We start from the raw sequence: 20,757 nt of genomic DNA on the forward strand, positions 1-20,757 counted from the left end.
ATACCTGGGGTTGTATCTACTTTATCTGTCTCTGGAATTCTGCTGAGGTGTGCATAAGGGCAACCCCTCTGATAATCTCCCAGCTCTTTTTTGGAGACTCATAGCTATATAAACTCATTTGTCCTTTCCATTTCCCGCTTGATTCAGGTCAAAAAGCATTTTTAACTTCTGGCATTATATGTAGAATGAGATATTCTTTTAGTCCAAGTTGACCCTTTTATTCAAGGTTATTTTCTAGTTACTTCATCAGCTGGTACTTGGTAGTAATCCCTCGGCACCAGGGAGGCTTATCCCCGGGAGTTATGTCCCATGCCAGTGGGAAGGCAATGCATTTACATGCTGAGTTTGGCTTCAAGACTGGCCACATTTGAGCAGCATGGAGGCTCTCAGGAGGTAACTCTTAGGCACCCTGCAGCTCTAGGCCTTGTTCTTATTTCAGGTGCACAGGCTCACAAGCATAGTCATCAGTATCAAGGGCTCATTGTTGGACCTTCATTCTTTTTTTGGACTTTGCCATTGCACTTGGGGGATTGTTGGTGTTCCTTTAGGGACTGTGATAGAGCTCCCCTGGCTAGGAACTCAGCACTCCCTCAGTTGTTGTTTTTAATTTTATCCACTATGAAAATATCCAAACATTTTTATGTACCCTGGATATATTCCCTGTAGAACTCCCTGCCAACCATGTGTCCCCTGTCAATAACATCTCACACCAGTATTCCTCCGCTGCCACTGTTGAACCTCTCTGTGTTCCAAAACTTCCTGAAAAGTGAAGCCCAATATATTGGCAGGTTCCCTTAACAGTAAAATGGAATATAGCGATGAGTTTAAAGGTTAGATATAGAATACATATTAATTTGGAAAAATTACGGTAAAAATAAATTGGGGTATCAAAAAATTTTAAAATGCAAAAGCTTTGTTTTTGATGTTTTGCCTTCCATCACTGCAATAAGTGTTGCCCTGTATGCAAATTGGCAAGGCAACTCTTTTGGCCAAAATCTCATTTTAAAGCCAGGAAGTGGTGTCCTTTCTCTGCCCCGGGATCCCAGAGGAGGCCCCAAGGGGCTCTTTCCGTGGCCTGGGGTGTGGTTTGTGTGCCGCATCTCCGTCTCCGTCTCTGTCACTCGGGTTCAGACCTGGAGGCAGGGCCCAGCTGGGAGCTAGAGCTGCGCTGTCTCGAGGAAGCGCTTTTCAGAAGTGTGCTCCTGCCTGCCTTGTTCCCTCAGGAAGGAAAGCCTGGCCCGCCTCGGGCTGCAGCTGGTGCCCTGAGCCGCCCCTGCCCCTTGGGGTACAGGCTGGACTGTGGCTGGTACCCTGAGCTGCCACTGGTGCCCTGAGCTGCCCCTGCCCCTTGGGGCACAGGCTGGACTGTGGCTGATGCCCTGGGCTGCGACTGGTGCCCTGAGCTGCCCCTGCCCCTTGGGGCACTGCGGAGTGGCTCATGAGCAATGTGTTGCCTTGGCCCCTTCACCCCAGGACCCCCCCCTGGGCCGTTTCCTCCAGAGCAGCTCCTTCCCACAGCCCTGCCTGCCCGGCAGGCTCCCCTGCAGCCTCGCCCTCGCGGCTCGCCCGTCCCCCAGGGGCGCCTCCCCCTCTTCCTACACCCACAGTGCTTCCTGCTTTGGTTGGCAGTTCCCGGCCCAGCCCCTGCTGACCTGTGAGCTCGTTTCACCCAGGAACCTCGTCTTACTTGTCCTCAGGCCACACCCGCCAGTCGGCACTGATAGGCACGTGCTGAATTAAAGCACGTGCGGCTGAAGGACTGAGCCTAAGGGGCGAAGGCTGGCCCTGCTCCTAGGAAAACGAGGGGTCCTGGCAGCAGGGACAGGCTCGAGGGTAGGGGCTCCCGCTTGCCCACGTGACCCCCACAGCACACACACAGGCTCATTCCTCAGAGGGTTTTTAAAAGGCTGCACTGGTCTATTGAGGAAAGTCAGCTGGGATTGTGGTGAACACAAAATTTACTTTGATTTGGGTGTCTCATATTCCACACAACCAAAGGAGCAGCAGCATCATGTAAAAGAAACACGCCAACTGTTCAAGAGCAACGAAGAACCCAAGCAGGCCTCATAACTGTCATAGAGCACCAAGTACCACTCTCAATGTGGCCACGGGCACAAATGCGACAACGGGCTCTCCACACCCACACCCAGGACCTGCCAACATCCGAGCTTCTCCATCTGAGGGTCCTGCTCTAATCTTAGAGAGATCCGAAGATAAACCCTGGCTCCTGACTCCCAGTCCAGTGCTCACTGTATCTAAAAACACTTTACCAGAGGATTAGACTTTTATTCCACAGAGAGAGGAAGACAATTTAAGTCTCAATAAAATGTACTTGATGGATATCTGACTTATCTTTAGAAAAACTTATAGAAAACTTTTGCTAATCCAGTAAAAGACTTGATGCACTGCAAACAGCATGGGATTTGGGGCCAGGAGGCATGATTTCTAGAATCATCTATGTCCCTACACAGCTGTGTCACCCTCAAATAAGTCTTGTCCTAATCTTGCAGTGCTTTAGTAGTTGTTTTCACTTGTATAAAATGGAGATAATTTTTCATGCCTTCTGGTTATGATATCAGATTACAGGTCTAAAATTTTTTGCCAAATAAACTCTCAGATAATTAGGTTTTACTAAACTAAGACGCTCTCCTGCTGTTAAAAAGAAGCAATGGAAGGAAGAAGGGGAAAGAGAAAAAAGAGACAGATGAAGGAAATAGTGATGAGGATACCGCGGGTCCCTGAACTAGAGTTCAAGGCGAAGGGGACAGAAAGAGGGACCAACAAGCAACTAAAAAAACCGTCCAGGTAACCATGAGAGCCAGTGCTGGCTCCTCACTGTGTCAGCCGAGGTTCTCCAGAAAAACAGAACCCACAGGAGATGTGTGTTACTATGTGTAGTGTACATGCTTGTATATGTGTGGATGTGTATATGTACATACATGTATGTATGCCCCTCCCTGGTGGCCATGCTACTGCCCTGGCCCTTTTGGACTGCCTCTTAGGGGAGGCCTAACTTGCACGAGGCCTCGCTGAAAGAGTACATTCTCCCCCGAGTTCTAATGATGGGGACCTTGGGGGACACTGCGTGCTCTGCTCTGCCTGTCTATTATGGTCCATCTTTCTTCACCCTGAAAATCCTTGGGAACTACATAAGCTAAAGTGTTTTTGAAAGCTAATAATCATGAGCTGCTATTAAAGCACTTAATTGTAATTAGATCCTCATTAATGTACAATTAAGATGCATGCCATTCCATAAATAGCCAAGTAGCTAGAAATAAATGAGAACGTAGCTGGTGAGCCTTTCCAACCTCCAGGATCGGAGTTAAGTGCGTCTCCTTCAGACCTGACAGTGTTCTGAGGAGCTGATCTAAAACCATTTCTGAGGACACACAGGAGAAGGCCTTGTGTGCCTCCGCAGCCTACTTCCCATGGTCGCCTTCGACAAGCTAGACGAAGCCCTCCTGCCCCCGCAGGCTTCAGCGTGGCCGAGTTCGCGGTCGCCACAGCCAGAGCTGCCCTCAACACCACCTAATCCTAGTTGCACACAGGCTCATGGAGAAGTGGGGTTCCAGGGCCGGGACCCCAGGCTGCTTGAGCCAAGTCCCACACGCTTCCTTTCTAATAATGTTTCAATGAATTCATCAGGCATCAAAATATTTCAAGTGAATCCTATCTTAAATCAAGAACCCGTGGTTGAACCCTCTGTCTCTCCGCAAAGCCTCACTGGTGCCATGAGTGTCTCTGCAACGCAGGCCCCTCCCGAGGCCCAGCAGGGCAGGCCTGTCTGAAAGGCTTTGGGAAATGATGCGGACCTCCGTTCGATTTTGTTTTAAAAATAAGAATGAAATGCAAATACCAGGCAGCCTCGAAGGTCGCAGCATCATTAGATAATTACACAAGGAAACAAGGACTCCACAGAATTTTATAGACACGAAAAGGTAACAGAACACCCCACTGGCAAACGGAACTCAAGAAATTGCCTGACGTTGCCAGAGCTGGGTGAGGCACAGAGGCCAGGTGTGTCAGAGAACCGCGGTGGGACCGGAGGCGAGCCACGCGCCACCTGGAGACGCCGGGCGGTTAACTCGTAAAGACCAGGACGGGGTCCTAGTCCGGCTTAGCATCAGCTCAGTTCTCTGCACTTTTCTTGTCTCTTTCGCCTGTGGGTTAGCCCTGTGAGAGCTGGATGGGGCTGACGTGACTCTCCCCTTTGTAAAATTAGCAGCTCTGAGAAGCCACAGGCTGTGTTGGCCGCAGCACTCAGGTGGAAGCCACAAGTGATGAGCAAATCTGGAGGCAGGTATGGGAAACCACGTAATTTGCTGCCTCATCAGCAAGGTCCAGCTCCAAGACGCAATGCGGCCAAACCCACAAACTTGGCAAGATGCAAGAGGAAGTAGCAGCCACCTTCACAGGAAACGACGGTGTGGTAGAGCAAATGAGATACAATCATCTCCTAAGACGCTGAGCAGCAAATGGGTCTGTGAGATTGGAAGTGGCGTGTGGAAAAAAGGGTGGTGAACCTGGAGTTGTGCAACTCTCGTTTGCACTCACCTGAACCCCTTACCAGCTGAATGGCTCTGTGCAAGCTCCTGGACGTTTCTGAACTCAGTTTCCCCACCTCTAAAGCATGCATTTTATCAGAGAGTTGCTTTGAGAATATCCACTGAAAATGCTAGGGGGCCATACAAACATACAGGCTAATTTCTAGATTCTTGCTCAGTTTTTGTCACATCCTTATTTGTACCATCTGCAGGAATGGTTGGTGTCACAGGAAACATCTGTTCCCATCATCCATCTCCAAATGCCCGCTTTCTGGAGATCTGAGGAATATTTAGCTTAAACTAAAAGAGTTAATTTCCCCTTAGATTAATTTTGCCAGCTCTGGCTATTGTGGTCCGCACACTGTGATACTAGCGCACATTGTTTTATATTCTGCCAATGTGTGTACTCTTTGCAAACTGGCAGTAATTACAAAGCTAGAAAATCACCACAGGTCCTGTCTCCGGGGAGCATGTCATACGAGCAGTTCCATTACTGACCTTTCCATTTGTCTGGACAAATAGAAAGAATTTTTATTTGTTGACTTTGTCTTTTAAATATTTACTCACCCCTTTTAAAAATATGAATTACGTAAATAAAAATATCAGGCGCTTAATTTTATATTGTGCTTTGGGATTTCACCCCACTCAAGGCTATTTTCCTTCCTGGATTCCAGCTGTTTAACAGTTCTTCTGCCACCAGAGAAGGAAATTTGTATTTAAGGTGCTATTTTCTGTAGACTCAGGACTAGAAGTGAATCTTCTTAAAATTACCATCGAAAGCAATTTTCCCCCCATCCAATTTCCCACAGTTCTGCTATAGTGACTGAGCTAGTTTTTCTGACCTTCTTTTTAAATGCTCTAATAATTTCTAAATAAACTGTACATGATAGCACCCAGATGGAACTTATCAATAAGCTGGAAATACACGTAACAAGTGTTATTAATCAATTAGGTCTGTTGTGATTAGATAATTAATATGAAAGAAAAGGTTCTTGACAAAAGAAATATATTTTAAATTTTTAATGCCTTTATCATGAATTAGTGAGTAGAATTTTAATGGGCTGTTCAGCTTCTCACTGTTTGATTTGGCAAGAGGGAAAGGCAGTGACTGCAAGGCTAAAATGTCACCGCAGTGGCAGCCCAGGGAGCCGGGACGGACCTGGCCTGGGAGGGGCCCCTGGGCTCGAGGTCCTCGCACACCTCTGCCCTCTGCTCCCCCACCTGAACTGGTGGAGGCACCAGCTGGCATCCCCTAGTCCTGAGCAGTCTGAAGTCACGGGCTGATAGAACTCCTCACGCACATACCTCCATCCGGGGCAGGGGGGCGGCGCAGGGTCTGACCTGTGGTCGCCAATTTGTTTCTCTAAATAGACAAGGCCATATTTGAAAGCCAAGAGCATGGAACAGTCAAGTCCTAGGGACAAAACAGAGAGTTTCTTTAAATTTAACTTAATTGAGTTTATGCGGAAATGTGTGAGCGTCTCTTCTCCATGAGGGCCCTGCACAGGCCATACTCTTCTCTGTGATTGTGTCATCCATGTGCTTCAGGGTCCACGGCCAGCAGACGCCCACATCAACCCCTCCACCCGCCAAGGGTGCCCCCCCGCTCAGGGCTGCACCTGCCCGAAGTGATTCCTGCTTTCCCACACCCTGTGTCAATAGAGCTCTCTTTTACCCATGCAAAGACGAGTCCCAGCCTTGAGCGTAGGAACAGGTACGTTATTGGGTCAAACAGATGGGTGTTTCTAATTGACTTCATGGTAGAGACCAAGGCCTCTTTCCAAACACCTGTGCATGCAGCTCACCGTCCACGTGTCTCATTACTGAAAAGATCATGAAAGCTTTCTCTTTAGTATAAACCTAGAATCTGAGACAAAATATAAGAAGCAAGGGGCAAATCTGACATCAAACCTCTGCATTCTGAGACTCTGTCAAGGCAAATAAAGAGGACCACAATCAAGTGTGCACAATTTGCATATAAAATGTAGAGAAGTGCAATTATTACACCTGCTTTTTTAGACAATTAATTTGAATTAGTAAAGCTGTATGATTTTGTAAATTTCAATATGATTAAAGAAGTAGATATTCAAAATTGTCAGTTTACACCTGGAATGTTTAAGCAATGGAGGTGGGATTGAAACGTTAGAAGATCAGCTTACACACAGAGGGATGACCTGTGGGGAGCCTTCTTCAGCCTCTCTCCAGTCTGATTTACCTCTCCCACTTCTGAGTCCTCACCACACTGGAATGCAGTGAAGAGAAACCCAGTTCTAGAATTGAAAATGCCCAGACTTCAGCCCCGACTGGAGAGTCGCAAGTGCAACCACGAGCAGGTAATCTAACCTTGCAGGTAGGAATGCTGGGAGGTTGAAGGAGGTCACGTATGTGAACCACTCAGCAGGAGAGCCTGGCACGCAATTACCTCTCGCTATCAACAGTGCCTCCTGATCATCACTAGTTTCCACACCACGTCCCATTTGTTCTCACTGTGATTTCCAAGGCTTTGCTGAAGTCGTGACTGGGGGGTGGTCAAAACCCTAAAGACCGGGCTCATTTGCATTTCCAGGACCTGGTGCTGTAGCTGCTACACAGAGGAGCCATAATGAACATTTGCAGAAGAAAGACAGTAGCAGAGAGGGGGAAATAAAGGGAGGGAAAAGAGAAGGAAACAGAGAGAAGAAGACAGGTAAACATTTCAAGGTTACAGAGAACTATGAGTCAGGGGTTATAGAGTTTCTCAAAGACCCGGCTGGAGGAAAAGCTGCGCGAGGTCACACACACAAATGTCAGCCTCTGAGAATTCAGTTCCCACAATGTGTACAGAGCAATCTTGTAATGTTTGGAATGCATGCTTCTTTGTTATGAACTGTGCTTTCCATCGAAGAGAAGCACAATAATTATTAAAATCTATCGGCAAGAGTCTTTACCTACATCGCTCTGTACTCCTGATCAACCCCAAAGAACTGAATACAATTTCTGATGATAGTTATCTCCACAGTTTTCAATGGTAATGGGGACACAATATGCTAGGAAAGTGATTAAACAGACATCATTGTCTCTCCTGAAGTTTGCATTTCTAATTTACCACCTCACAATGGGACGTAAAGGACATATATGTCTTTCCTTCTACCTGAAATCTAATTTATTTGAATTTTTTCAGATACAAAATGAATTGTATTGTCACTTTGAACTAGTTTCTTGGCCCTCCAGCCAGGACAAGTCTTAAAATAAGCCTGTGTGGACAGTGGTCAAGAGTGCAGGCGAGGGTCCTACGGATGACACAGGGTGAAGGTAATAGTGCCAGCCTCACAGGTGGGTGATTTGGGAGGTTAAATGAGATAGTGAGGGACAGGTTTGGGCTGATGTCTGTGTCTGCCAAGTTGTAAGCTTCCAATGAACAGGAGTGATGGCTCTGCCACCAAAATGATCAATCATAGTGATAGCACTCAGATAAGTGGTGCTAAGGACAGGCTTAACAAGAATATTAACAGAAGTAAAATACTAAGACAATTGCTAAAATGTGAGCTCTTGGTGGCGGAGGGAGTGGCCTATTCTGTCACAGCTTTATCTCCTGAGTCAGGACAGTCTTTCACATGGAGCAGGTGCTTGATTCCTATTTGTTGAATTAATTCATAGAGAGCTCTAGGCAATTCCATTCCCCAGAGGTCCCTCGGTCCCAGGCGTCCATTTGTCTTCTCCCCTTCCAGCATGCTCTCTGCTAAGGAGTTGACGTTGGTCATAATTACGAGTTAAGCATCAGCACAGCAGCTCAGTGCTCTTCAAGTATGAAAAAGTTTCCTTTGTGGTTAAAGCTCTCCAGGAACGGTCTCTTGTGTTTCTCAGCACCTTAAATGAAAAGGGAGTTCGTCCGCTTGGGTGGAAATGTCCAAGGGCAGAGGAAGCTTTGGCTCTGGTCAGTCCCTGGTCTCCCAGCTTCGAGGTCCCTCAGGAAGCACCGGCCAGGGGACCAGCCCAAGGGCCCTCTGTAGATAAGTTAAGAAATCAGACTGTATTAAACAAGGAGGGGAAAGAGTTACAAAAGAGTCTGAATCTGTTCCCTCTCCAGTAAATAGAAGTAAGCCCTGATCTGTCTACTGCACAAGATTCCTGAAAAAGATCAAATAAAAACCCTTGAAAATAATTGCTGTACGAAAGCTTTTTAATTTGTCCAGAAAAATACAGCCTTATTTCAATAACAGCTGCAGCTTATTGTAAAGTATTTTCAAAACCATTCAAAATGATGGAATTGAAATATCTGGACAACTAGTAAAGAAGCAAACTGAAAAAAAGGGTGCTGTTAAATGGCAAAAATAAGGGTTTTGAAAAATGCATATTCATTTCAGAATGTTTTCTAATGAATATCATTTTAAAATTGAATTTTAACTGTAGCTACTTTACTGCATTTGGGCCCTGAGGACAAAATACAAAAAAATAAAATTGTGGGTCACTTTGTAAACTACAGCAGAGAAAGAAAAAATGGTGATGGGAGGAGGAGAGAAGGTCAGTTAATTCTGATTTTGAGCTTTGTCTAGAAAGAAGATTATACCTATTAATCTTTTTGTCTCTAGACGAAAACCAGATATAAATGATTCATAGAGAAAGCATCTTGCTTTATCAGGAGGAAAAAGATAGCTAAAAAATATGCTGAATTCAAAAACTAACATAAAGAGTCAACTGAGCCCTGCCTTCAAGGTTGCCTGATCTAAGGGATGCAACAAAAAAGTTACAAATGTTCCAGAACACTGGGATTTGCTTTTTAAAAGGAAGAGAAGTAGAAAACAGAGCTGGAAGGCTGGTATAGGAGGTTCTCTCAGGGAAAGACAGGGAAGCAGCACAGTGGGGGAGCTACTGGGAGCAGGTCCAGAGGTCCACACAGGAGAAGCTGGAGGATGGGGAGCTGAGGGGATGGGCCAAAGCTGGACCATGGAAATGAGGCATGTTCCCCAAATTCTCAACAGCAGTGCTTCTTGGGTAGCAGGACCTGGGATACACTTTTATTTGTTTGTGTGTATGTGTGTGCACGCACGATTCTATATTTTCCAAATATTCTATGATAAACCATCAAATTTAATACCAGAAATGTTATGTTTCAAAAATTGATCTCAAGGATACTGGTGAGATTTTAGTGTAAATGGCATTGTTTTTCAAATTCAGAAACAGTTTCATTTTCGTAGATCATAAAATAATCACTTGGAGTCATGGCTTACTAAATAAGCTCCCAGCATCCACGCTAGCTCCTCAAATAATTGATTAGGCTGCCTGGCTTTTGCGCTCAGGAATTATGTAAACATTATTCTAACTGTTTAGGCAACACTTTGCCACCATCTGCTTCTCCTGACGATGGTGATGATGAAGATCACAGCGTTGTGGGTTAAGACTCCACAAAAGCGCACACGTGCTTACAAAGCTGTGGGTATGGACTGGGGTCACAAGAGTGCTGGGGTGAGAGACGTGCTTTAAAGTCATCGTCGCGCTTCTTCTTTTAAGGGTTTATGTTTCTCTCTTAGATTTAGGTTTGGGGATGCCATGGAGTCATCCCATCACCCCCTTTGTGCTTAGCCCTTGAATTCATCCAAGAGCTGATGGTAACTGCTTTATTAATCTTAGGAATGACACAACCAACACTAATGTGGGGTTTCTTGATCAAATTGATCTGAAGAAAGATTATCTTGGATTATCAGATGGGCCACATTTATCCATCAGGGACCTTCCAGGTGGAAGACAGCAGGGGAGGTGGCAGTGAGAAGGTCCTTCCAGGTAAGAGGAGAGCCAGGAGGTGACAGTGAGAAGGTCCTTCCAGGTGAAAGAAAGCAAGGGAGGTGGCAGTGGGAAGGTCCTTCCAGGTAAGAGGAGGGCCAGGAGGTGGCAGTGGGAAGGTCCTTCCAGGTAAGAGAAGGGCCAAGAGGTGGCAGTGAGAAGGTCCTTCCAGGTAAGAGGAGGGCCAGGAGGTGGCAGTGGGAAGGTCCTTCCAGGTAAGAGGAGGGCCAGGAGGTGGCAGTGAGAAGGTCCTTCCAGGTAAGAGGAGGGCCAGGAGGTGGCAGTGGGAAGGTCCTTCCAGGTAAGAAGAGGGTCAGGAGGTGGCAATGAGAAGGTCCTTCCAGGTAAGAGGAGGGCCAGGAGGTGGCAGTGGGAAGGTCCTTCCAGGTAAGAGGAGGGCCAGGAGGTGGCAGTGGGAAGGTCCTTCCAGGTAAGAGAAGGGCCAGGGAGGTGGCAGTGGGAAGGCCCTTCCAGGTAAGAGGAGGGCCAGGAGGTGGCAGAGTGAAAAGGCTCCTGCCTAACTTTACTGACTTTGAGGGTACAGAAAAGAAGCATGAGACAAGGAGGCTTCTAGAAGCTTCAAGAGGCAGGGGAAACAATTCTCCCCTGACCCTCCTGGAGGGATGGCAGTGCTGCCAACACCTTGACTTTAACCCATGGAGATCATTCTGGATTTCTGACTTAGAGAACTGTAATATAGTAAGTCTGTGTTGCTTTAAACTAATTGTTTGTGGTAATTTGTTTCAGCATAGAAAACTAACACCCCTTAATTTCTTATTCATTCCTCCCTCCCTGGCTCACACAGAAGCAGCCCGTGGCCTTCAACAGAAGTCACCTACTGTGCCACCTTCTGTTGGAATGAGTATGGCTCCTCCAATACTCCCAAAATTGAATTAATGCAACTCCAAGTATCTCATCGTTGCCACTTCTCTGAAGAGTTAGTCAGAAGGACACATACAAATATCACAGCACCATACTCCTGCCAACAAGATTTATATGACACAAGTAAATGCCCCAGGCTCTGGAGCAGTTGCCACACCTAGACGGGTACTTCCAGGTCCCAGCTCACAGTGTGGAGAGACATCCAGCCTTCCACTGCTGTTTTCAGCCACCAACCTTCTGGAGGCCCAACGCTGATTAAGAAAAACATGTTGATTTCGGTTCTGCTTGTATTCAAGTCTGCCTGTCCTAGGGCTCCCAACTTGAAATCAGTAAGAAGAAATCTGTTGAGAGGCTTCTGTGACCTTCGGGTCTTTTTAAAGAAGAAAAAGAATACCTCCTGTCATATCACTTCCTCCCTGAACGAGTGGCATTTGGGACTACCCAGCCTTCTTAGAGAATTCAGACGATTGCAGCTAGCAGCTCTCAGGGTCGGTGCCTCTGAAATTCCATCTCCATTTTGGACTTTATGCTCCAAAACTTCAAGCTGAACAGTGTGGAATCTGTCTACTTGTGACAGTCTCTGGGAAGAATTTGCCAGGCTTATGCCTCTGATAGCAGGCAGCTCCCCTATGCGGGTTCACCCCTTACCTCTGTCACACACCCCAGCTCTGGTTTCCTCTGTGATCCCTGCCCCGCCCCAGCAGGATTCCAGGGCGTTGTTTATTCCTCTGTATTGGCCACTATTGGCTGCTCCTTCCTGTTGTATTTTGGTTACATAGGCTTAGAAAGCTTACCTGCTGAGGGCAGTGCCCCAGTTCTCTACATTTCTCTTAGTTTAAAATTACCCTCAGCAAATTCATGGACTTCCAGAAACCAGTGCACCTGCACGAGCCAGTGGGGCCACATGCCCTAGATGGTGCGTGCCCTGCAAGCTTCCCATCCTTCCACTCTTGAAGTTTCCAGACCTTGACTAATCTGTTCTATTTTCCTACCAGCAAAAGTTCTTTCTTCCCTTGTTTTTTCCCTCACAGTGAGATATGTCTCAGTGTTTTGGTTCTGTTTTCTCTTCTTCCTTCTCAGTAGGCCCTGTGGAGTTTAAAAAGTGTTGACCTGCTTTTCGAAGTTCCTTCTCTTTCTTCTCCACTGTACAAGGACTAGCTGTTTGCTAGATCACTGTTCTTTCCTTTCTTTTTCTTTGCTCTTGAACCAAACCCACAAGCACCTCCAGGTCCTATGTGGCATTTCCCCATCAGAATAGGTGGATTCAGTCAGTTCCAGACATGCCAAAAAGAAATGCAGCCCACCTCCCTGGAGCCAGCTTCCCAGCAGCTGGCGTCAAGCGCCGACCTAGCCATTGACCTGCCACCTGAGGCACAGGCCAAGTGTCTTCCCTGAGCATCTGCACTCCTTAAATTCCGTGGCATGCATAACCCACTGAATGTATGGACGGAGAGTGAGAACTACAGGGTAAACTCTTAGCTATGTAGTGCAGCAGTGCCCCAACATGTGCTCACCGAGTGCGATGAGTGTGCGGCAATGATGAGGGAGGTTGTTGGTGTGGGAGGACTGGGGTGGGGGGGTGGGAGGTATACAGGAACCTCTTATACTTTTTAGTGTAACATTTTTTGTGTGATGTATATATCTTCAAAAGAAAACAATTTACAAAAATGATGTGGTGGGGGTGGGGAGTGGGTTATATGGAAACCTATGTTTCTTGTTTTTTTTATTTTTTTTAATATAACATTCCTTGTGATCTATTAACTTTAATTTTAAAAATTAAAAAAGAAAATAAAATAAAAATAAAAATTCTGTGGCGTGATCTCCTCATAGGACCACCGCACCTGGTTTTCCACAAAGAGCTGTGTTCCCTTGAAAAGCATGTGAACTTCCCTCAGCCATCTGCTCAGCCTCTGTGTGCTGCCCCGGTTTTGGGGGGTTTCCCCTCACTGCTGGGATGGAGACTCCACCTGCCACCAAGGCGAACCCCCTGTGCTGTGTTTCCACCCACAGTCCTCTCCGGAAACTGTCTCACTCTCTGAGAACATGCTGCCAAACTTGGCTGGAACTTGGGGTGAGAAATATGCTCTCTTAGGAATGACTAAATTATCCCCTTCTTTTTCAGTTTCTCCTTTAAGAGCAATTAAATCCAGGTGCAACCCCATTGCCCTTTCTCTAAGTTCTCAGTCTTTTTTTGATGAAAATTCCTCTCACTCCATTTCGATCAGCATATCATATCTCTTCGTTTTTTTCTTTCACTTTTCTACTGCTCTTGACTGACTTGACAATTAAATTTGCTTTTCCTTTAACAAATCAATTTTATGGATACATATTAATAAAGCATACAATTCATCCAAAGTGTACAATCAATGGCATTTGTTATAATCACAGTTGTGCATTCATCACTTCAATTATGAGAGCATTTTCATTATTTCAATATAATAAACAAAAGCCAGACAAACACACAAGGAAATGCCTCACCTCTCAATCTTTGTTTCCCCTGCTGTACATAGCTGCTATTTCTGGCTTTTCTTGCACAGTTGTTTATTTATTAAGCAGTTTTATTGAGATATATTTACATACCAAAAAAAAAAAAAAAAACACCACCACCTAACACCTAATTCTGCTCCAACTTAAATCTCTCAATCGATGTGATTCCTGAAAATAGTCCGTACCAGACATAAGATATTTTAATGTTTTTTCATATAATAGGCTGCCTTGATCCACCAACATGGCATACTGCCTATATAGGAGGGAATTCTATTCTTTTTTATCTGTTCATTGATAAAAATACAACATTTCTGTGCAGATGATGTCAGTCTGGATCTGCTACATCTACACCAATATTCATGACCTATGAAAGGAACAATCTAGAACTAACTTGAAACTATGTGGATTAAGGTAACTCCACAGCCCCCAGAAGATGAAGGAATCCCTTCTTTTCCCTGGATGAACTTCCAAGTAAAACAGAGACAAAATGTGAGAAAGCTGAGCTTGCACACTCAAAGCCTAGCAGCAACAATTTAAATGCCAAAGTAAAGCACATCGATAATCTGTGCGTGCAGTGCCCCTGCTCTTTGCAGCTTCACGTCCCAGTAACAGAACGCCAGCGTACCACTGCAATGACTCCTGCATCCACAAGTAATCTATCGCAACTGCCTGGGCCAACGATGAGCTTATCACCCTTCAGCTTCTCCGTAAGGTAGCTTTGTCCTAAGCTTTAGCAGTGTGTGGTGGCCTCACGGGAGGTGCGAGGACCTGACTCCTGCTCCTCACCCCCTCCCTGCCTTCCTGCCGAGGAATCTGGTGAAGACAAGGATCGAATGAGTTGGGACTGGAGACGGCGGCTCAGGCCCGAGCCCAGGGACGGCCTCCTGGTCGACCCAACTGAAGCAGCTGGGCCTCCAGGCAACCTAATTTGGTCTCAGACATCAAGTGGGTCGGATGCCTCCCCCAGGAGGAGCAGGGTCAGCCTCCATGAGCTCAATGCCATGGAAAACAAAGCCAAGAAGCACCCACTGCCTTCCTCCACCTGGGAGAGAGTCAGGGAGAAAGGAACGGAGCCCCAGGAGGGCTTCTCAAGGTGGCCCCGGGTTGAGCAGCATCAGCGGCACCTGGGGACTGTTAGGCAAGGGAGCGGCCACCACCCAGACCCCCTGAAGCAGGAATTCTGGGAGTGGGACGGCAGTGTGGTTTAACAAGCCCTCTAGGAGGTTCTCCTGCCTGCCAAAATTGGAGAGCCACTGGAGGAACCGAAGCCAGAATTGCACTCATCAGATTAGCTACTTCACCTGTGCGAAGAAACAGGCAAGAAATCTGTTCCAAGACTTTTTTACTGGTGAGGAGAGAAAGAGAATTCCCTTCCTCTCCATTGTGCAGAAAGTATCACGGATTTCCCTCCTTAATAAGGTGATTTTGCAGCAGCATATTTAGGCAGATATTTAGGAGAAACTCTGAATTATTGTTGCATTGCTCTTCTCACTCCTATCTATTCTCCCCATGGCTACAAGGGTTATTTTTCTAAAAAGCAAGTCTAGCATTCCACTGTGCTCAGAGATTGCAGGGAGCTACTGTTCCCTATGGGCAAAGCATGGAACTCAAGGCCAGGCAAAAAGACCTTCTTAGTCTCTCTTAACTTGTCTTAAATTCTACGCCTTAAATGGAGTAAGCCGCTTTGAATAAAAAAAAGAAGAAATGATTCCCCACTCTGTACAGTAGTGTCCTGTGTCACAAACACCCAGGAAGCAGGATAGCAATGCAGATTTTCAGGTTTCCCTCAGAGACTCTGCCAAGTTACTGTGGAGCGGAGCCCATGCATCTGCATTCTGTCAAGGGGCTCAGGTGAGTCTGCTGTGAGGTTGAGAACTCTAATAACGTGCGACGCCTGGCATACAGTGCCTGTTAACTAACGAGCGAGGATTCAGTAACTTTCACTTTATAGCATCCGCTAACCTCCCTCATCAAGACATTCAAACACTTTGTAGTTTGCAAATGTTGTTTATTTTGCAAATTGAAAATGTGCTATGAGGATGGAGAAAATGTACAGATTCCACATCATTTTTACAGAGGCACCTACTACTACTTAAATGTCTTAAAACTCAAAAGGTGGGGAGGGATGAGCATGGTCAGGGAGGAACCAGGCGAGTAGGATTCCAGGCACTTCTGCAGGGCTGCTCTCAATGCTGCCTTGTCTGGCCTCCTTTCCAAGGAAGGCGAGTGCACCTGACTTTAGATGGCTGCTCAGCACCACTCGGCCAAAGCATGGACGAGATGGCTCCTTCTCCTAATTTTGCCATTAACTTCCTTTCCCTGCAAAATCTCAGAACAAATAGACTTTGTTTGCACAAATAATGCACCTTGTTTCCAGGTTCAAAGGAGAAGGCTGAGTCTGCCCAGCTGCACAAGGAAAACTTAACCAAGATCCATCTCCAGATTTGGGGAAATCTTTTTTTAATCTGTTCAAATGGTTTTCATTCCTGACCCAGCATTGTAAATAGTCCACTTCATCAAACCAAGGATATACACTTTTTGCTAAACACTGGGAGTCAGAAGACTGGATTCTAGTCCTGGGTTTGACCCCGGCTGCTGCACGACTTTGGGCAAACCACTTGACCCCTTGGGGACTCGGTGTTCCCATCAGTAACACGGGCCAGGTGAGAGGACCGCCAGTGGCTCTCCGTTCCCCTGCGTACCCGCCAGCAGGTAGCAGCTCCTCCCTGGCTCCTAGAGAGTTCACCACTCTGGCCAGTTCAGGCTGAGATATTGGCAGGTGCAAGCTTTCAAGACTGAGGAAGAGCCATGGAATCAGAGCTATTTAATAGCCAGCGGAAAGATTTTTAAGAATTGCCATTTCAAATGGAGGGAAAGCAATAGATGTTACTCAGTCCTTATGCCTCCCTCCCTGGAAAAGGGCGGCTTTTCCTCGAGCTGGAGAGTCTTATCAGCCTGGGATGAAAATATAACCATAAATTAAAACATCCTGCAATCAGCGGCTGCTGATGGAGAGTCTGGATATTTGACTCTGTTTATGCTGTTAACAGCAGATTGGAAACCCGTGTGTAGAAACTGCTTCATTTGACTTTGCCAGGCTAACCTAATGTAAGTAATTAAGAGTCACTGCCTAATTAACTTCGAATGGCTATACAGAGAGCAACCTACTTCTGTCATTCTCTAAATATCAAGGTTTACCCATAGAGTAAAAACAAAATTATTTATCACGAAGTCTCACTATTTGTTCCTCTAACATAGCTGATTCTGCCGTGCTCTTAGGATTAGAGAATATTCATGCCTTGCTCTCCCTTTCCAAAGGGGGTCCCAGAGGTTAATGACGGTGGCAGATCTTACGGCTCGTGGTTAGTGACAAAGAGGTCTCAAGCAGTTCTCATGGTGGACCAGCGCTCTGACAAATTAGCCACACAGCATTCATGTTTGTTAAGAGAACTGCTTCCTCGTTTATTCATGCTTTACTAAGAGATTTGGCACCAGGGGCATTTTTGACCTTGGTCAGTGGTGGGGCAGCGATGGGAAGAAAGGGGCAAGAGTCCTTGATTATTTTTTCAAATTTACTCAAGGGCTACTTACTTACCAACAAGGCGAGCTAAACGGCAGCCCCTTTCCTCCTGAAAAGGTTATTTACAGGGACACATTTTAGACATAAATGAAATCAGAGACTGTGGAATGGCAAGTCCACCGCGCTCCTCCCGCCTGGGGGCCAGGGGAGGCCTGGCTGGGGGGCATAGTTCTGAGGTCCAGGGCTGCGGGTGCAGGGGACCTTCCCAGAGCCACCAGCTGGGTACGGGGCAGAGGCCCGGCGCCAGCTGTGTCCCGGCAGCCCAGTGTCGAGCTGGAGGGGAGGACCCCGACGCCACGGGCCAGGGAGGGCCAGCCAGGAGCGGCCGGTGGTCCAGCATCAGAAGGCGGGTGCGCTGGGGAGTGAGAGGACCGGGAAAGCCAAGCCTGTCTCCACGGAGCACCCACGGGGTGGTGGAGAAGCCCTGGTAGAGTGGCGGTGCCGGCAGCTCAAGGCCGCGCTACAGTCAACGGCGCTGAATTACAGATTTGAATTCATTATAGGGAAAAAATGACATGTGGTATAGATGTGGCCACACCGAAATTTAAAAACAAAACCCGCTGAATGGACTTGGAGAGAGTGTAAACTATAATGTAAAGTGTAATCCAAGCAGTGCAGCAGTGCTCCAAAATATATTCACCAAATGTAATGAACGTGCCATAATGATGAAAGAGGTTGTTGATGTGGGAGGAGTGGGGGGAGGTGTATGAGAACCTCTTATATTTTTTAAATATTTGAAAAATAAATAAAGAGAAAAAAACAAAAATCCATAGACCATACAACTTGAAGAGTGAACCCTAGTGTACACTCTGAATTAGAGTCAACAACAGAATTTTGATAAGATTTGTTCAGTTGTAACAAGTATACCACACTAATGGAAAATATTAATAATAGGGAAAACTGCATGTGGGGGGCACGTATGTGGGAGCTCTGCACTTCCTGTGTACTTTTTCTCTGTACCTACAACTGCTTTGAAAAATAAAGTCTAGTTTTTTTTTAATTAAGCTGGTCTGTGGACCCAGGTCTGGAACATCGTGGTTTATTTGCAACCCCCTGGCCCTCGTGGTTTGCCACGTGGTGGCAGATTGTCTATCAGAACAGGGTTTCTTTTTCTTCCCACTTTGGAAGAGAATAGCTACAATCCACATCACAACACCGGAAGGACCAGGAATCACTCGGGGATCCCCGAGGGTCACCTACTCGGAAGGGCCAGCAATTAGGTTCACCGTCGTGGGAAAGCATCTGCTGCATTTGGGGGCTTTAAAAGGGAAAAAATCTTCCCCAGGAAGCTCTGGATTCCTAAACTCACAAATGCCTGAACGCAGCTGATCAGCCCTTGGGGAGCCGGAACAGGTCACGGGTGGTGCTAAAGGCGTTCCCTTCTAACCCCACAGCTCGAGCCACCAGCCCGGAACAGCGCAGCAGCGGACCCAGCCTGCCGCCTGGAGCAACCTCCCGCCCCATTCCTGAGAGCTGAGGCCTGGTGCCACTGCACAGCCAAGCCCCCACCCCACCCGTGTACCCCTGCCCCCCGCCCCGCAGCCCTGGCCTCCTCAGCCTACCTCGCCTTGAAATCCAAGTGCCCTTGCCAGTGTGGCTGTCACCTCCCCCCTAGCCTGGGAGCGGGAGGTCCAGATGGACTCATTTCAGCAGACAGCTGCTGCAGGACCTGCGGCCAGGTGGGAGGAGACCCCACCAGCCCCTGTGCTCGGAGGCAACTCTCCAGGGTCACCTTCTGCTCGGCCACCAGCGCCTCTCTGCCAGCAGAGGAGGAAGTCATCTCTCCCACCAGGCAGGAGGAACTGGAGGGGAGGGTCACCTCCATGCCAGGGCGTGGGCCCTTCTGAAGGCACAGGTGGGCGCAGGGATAGGATGACACTACAAGGGTCCTCTTTTCCCTGGAGGGGCCCTCCTGGTTCAGCACGAAAAACTGAATCCTCGATGGATGGGTGAACGAATGACTCATGTTTATAGGTGATGTCCTGCTTTAAAGGCATAACTAGGGCACCTCGTTCCTTGGCTCTCACCACTCCTGCTTCTGCAAGACCCAGCTCTGGCCCCTCTAGCTGCCTTCAGCCTCAGCTGCCACCTCCGAAGAACTTTCCCCGCTTTGATCTGAGCCGTGCGTGCCCACGCGCGGACGCAGCGCCAGAGGTCAAATCTGGATTTGGAGAGGACCCTGGAAGGGCAGTCTGGAGAATGCATCGCCACCTGCGAGGCTCAGCAGGGGCGTGGAGAGCTGGGCCTTTCACACGTGCATTCCCGGCCCCTGGCGCAGGGGGGCAGCTGGGTGGAGGGGAGGGAGCAGGTGGGAGGCCCTCCCGGTGGGCTTGCTCCAGCCACCTCAGCGAAGAGACTATAAACCACTCACTGTGGTGCAGTGGAGAGCTTTATGTCAGCAGTTTGGCAGCCCCTTCTCGAAGGAGCCACGCAGGAATTTCCTGCAGAGAACACGATCCAGAAAATGCAGCCCCTGTGCAGGGGCTCCACCCCCCTCTTTGGCCCGGGGCGGTGGTGGTGGGGGGTTCTTGGTCTCTTGGGGCAGGCTGCCCCCAGGTCACGTCTCCCCCATGGCGCGATGAGGGGAGCTGGAGTCTCAGCAGAGCGGCCCAGGCAGGAGCGGGAGGGCGACAAGGCGGCGGGGCCTGCCCTGGCGCTGCCTCGAGGGGCGCGGGGCCTACGGCACCCAGCCGGCAGCCCGTCCTCAACAACGCCTTCCCAGGCACCAGCTTCCAGGCCCAGCGGCCAGGGGAGCGCCCCAAGCACCGGGCCGCGAGCCGACGCCCGGCGTGAGCCCGGCTCTAAAGCTGGACGAGGGGGTGACCTGTCTCAGGAAGGGGGGGGTGGAGCAGCTCCAGACCAAGCCCCCAGAACTGTGCCCAGGCCCGACTCTTGAATCAAGCATAGGGAGTCACGGGCGAAGGGTCCGACCCGCTCACAGACGATATCTCATGGAATCTACTCTTCACGGTGACTCGGAGGAAGGCGAGATTTTCCTCCCTGGAGTCCTGATTGGAGTTCAAGCTGGCACAGACGAGGTGCTGGAGTCTGAAGTCAGCCCAGGCCTGCTTCCTGTTAAAACTGAACGAGCAGGGGAAGCGACAGCCCCTGGGTAAACCGAGGGCCGTGCGCCCGGCGCGGTGAGGGGAGCAAGAGCAGGGGGCACGGCCGGCTCCCAGGCCGGCTCGCGGCAAGGGCCTCACGCGCCCTCTGGCCGGGCCGGGCAGCGCTGTCCTGCCTTCTAGATTGGGAGCCCGGAGAGCGGCTTCCGTTCAGAGAACGATCCGCAGGGCCAGAGACCTGAGCCCTCGCCGCCCGCGCCAGAGCAGGACACCGCCGCCTCCAGCCCGCAGGCCGGGGGTCTCAGCACAGTCCGTGCGCGGGGCCACGCGCAGGCCCTGGACGCGGCTGCCCAGCGGCGTGCCACTCTCCAGGCTGCTCGGGCTGTGTAAGTGCTCGGAGGCAATGGGGACTCCTGTCAGGTGACCCCACTTCGGGATCCGCTGC

The sequence above is a fragment of the Dasypus novemcinctus genome, chromosome 25 (assembly GCF_030445035.2).
Source record: "Dasypus novemcinctus isolate mDasNov1 chromosome 25, mDasNov1.1.hap2, whole genome shotgun sequence".
Lineage (NCBI taxonomy): Eukaryota > Metazoa > Chordata > Mammalia > Cingulata > Dasypodidae > Dasypus > Dasypus novemcinctus.